The sequence below is a fragment of the Galeopterus variegatus genome, unplaced genomic scaffold, assembly GCF_000696425.1.
Source record: "Galeopterus variegatus unplaced genomic scaffold, G_variegatus-3.0.2 Scaffold2263, whole genome shotgun sequence".
Classification (NCBI taxonomy): Eukaryota; Metazoa; Chordata; class Mammalia; order Dermoptera; family Cynocephalidae; genus Galeopterus; species Galeopterus variegatus.
Window position 1 is genome coordinate 3,312 of NW_007728374.1, and position 2,353 is coordinate 5,664.

Genomic DNA, 2,353 nt, shown 5'->3' on the forward strand with positions numbered 1-2,353 from the left:
GATTTGCCAGGTGATCTTAAAGTTTCTTATACCTCTAGGACTGCATAATTCTTTGACTTTTCCTAGACCTTTTCTTCCAAAGAGTTCAAAGAATTTCATTGGTAGAATTGTAATGATTTGCTGAAGAAACTAAAGCATGAAGAAACTATGGGGTTTTCTACATTGATATCGATACTCTAATGTGGAACTTGGAAGAAAATGCCACAATATTCATATTCCCACTGAAAAATAGCAATCCTCTCTCTTGCCAGGCATTATAATGGCCAGTGTACTACATAATAGTAATAACTCTTTAACTGCAGTTCATGACTTCTGTCAATTCATTACATTGGTTGTTAGCTGCAGAAGGGTAAGTACATCCATAAATATAACAACATAAACTGTGCAATGATTCAATAAAATTTATTCTAATAAATATTATGAGACTATAGAATAAGAGAACAACACAGGTGTCATTCACTTGAGAATGTTATAAATGCTTAGGCTGATAAATATAGTTGTAGTTTCTTTGTGTTTGCTGATAAATATAGTTATTGTTTCTTTGTGTTTGTTTTAAACAGGTTTTCTTTGGAACTCTCCGGTTTGGAAACCTAAGACAATACAAAGCAAGTCAATTTGTTAATTTCATCAGCAAGTAAGTCTTCTTAGCTCCTTCTAAAGGAATAAGTACTTCTTACTCATTAAGCAAAAATTAAAAAATTCACTATCATTTCACCAATAAATAAGGTACCAATGGCTTTCAAATGCTATGTACTTAAATAAATTGTGAATACACTGGCTTAAGAATATTTGATCAGTAACATTGTGTTTCCAGCACCAGAGAGAATTCCTTAACATGCTATGAGGCTGGCCAGTTAGCTCAGTTGGTTAGACCGCAGTGTTATAACACCAAAGTCAAGGGTTCAGATCCTTGTACAGGCCAGCTGCTGAAAGAAATTTAAAAAGTATATGGCATGGAACATCAGCAAAAATGGTGGAATAGGAACTTTAAATGGCCTTTCTGTCTATAAACACACACACACACACACACACACCAAAACAAAAAAACAACAACAAAAAAGCAAACAAAAACTCTCAGAATGAACTTTGTTGGAACTCTGGAAAACAGTCAGAAATTTATATCAATCAAGCCAATGCTGAATCAAGAGAAAAATGACTTCAACATGGCAGAAGAACTTTGTGGCATTTTAATTTGCTCAAGCCCTAGACATCTCCATGGATTTGTGGTGGTCTTAAGACAAAAGCTCACATTCTCAGTGTGGGGCCCTGATTCCAGAGGGTGCAGAGCAGATCTTGTTCCAACAGAATTATGTTTGTCTGTTTTGACATTTCTGGGGGCTCCTTGAGGGACTGATGCAAGACACTTTTGTTTGTTTTGCCTAACTCAAAACTCCCTCAAGGTAGAAAACTGGTTATGCTGAGGGCATTTCTCTGTAACATTGAAAGGCAAGCAAACAAATCACTGTCAACTGTGTAAAAGATTACAGTTGGGGCAAATGATAAACACTGAAAGCCTGGGAGGAACAGCTGGAGAGAGACATACTTTGGGTAACAAGGGCTTTGAAAAGCTCCTGAGTGAAATGGGAAATCTAAAATGTCATACACAAATCCAAGGCAGGATGCATGCTCAGAAAAGTTTTGAGTAGACCTAAAACTTTCAACTCAGGCTGATCTCTTTATTTTTTTATTCCATCTCTTTAGGCTCAGGGCAAGCAGAAAGTGAAGGTTAAGGCAAAGTTGTAAACACCATAGCTAAGCATAGGAGTGAGCCAACATGAAGCCAATTTGCAAGACTAGGTGAGTGTCATTTTTCTTTTTCTTTTTGTTTGTTTGTTTGTTTGTTTGTTTGACTCCAGGCATTTAAGAAAATCTCTGTCAAACCAATAGCTGACCACAAGCTAGAGGAACAGAGACTTCAGAAACCACACATGACACAGTATTTACAAAAGCGGTTTAGAAAAGCCACTAAACAACTACTAACAACAGCATTTAAACCCAAGGAGGGGAAAAACCTGATTCCCAGAGTTACCACATTATAATATCCAAAACATTGATTTTTCACCAAAACATATGAGTCTTATAAACAAAAAATATATAATACATTTACGACAACAAAAAAAGAAACTAGCATAAACTGTCCCTGAGGAAGCATAGACATTAGACTAGAGAAAGACTTTTAAATTAACTATCTTAAATATGTTCAAGAAGTTAGAAAAAAACACAGACAAAGAATAAAAGGAAACCAGGAGAAAGATGTTTCAACAATTAGAGAATATCAACAAAGGGATAAAATATATAAAAAGTAGCCAAGCTGATATTTTGGAGCTGGGAAGTATGTGAAATTAAAAATTCA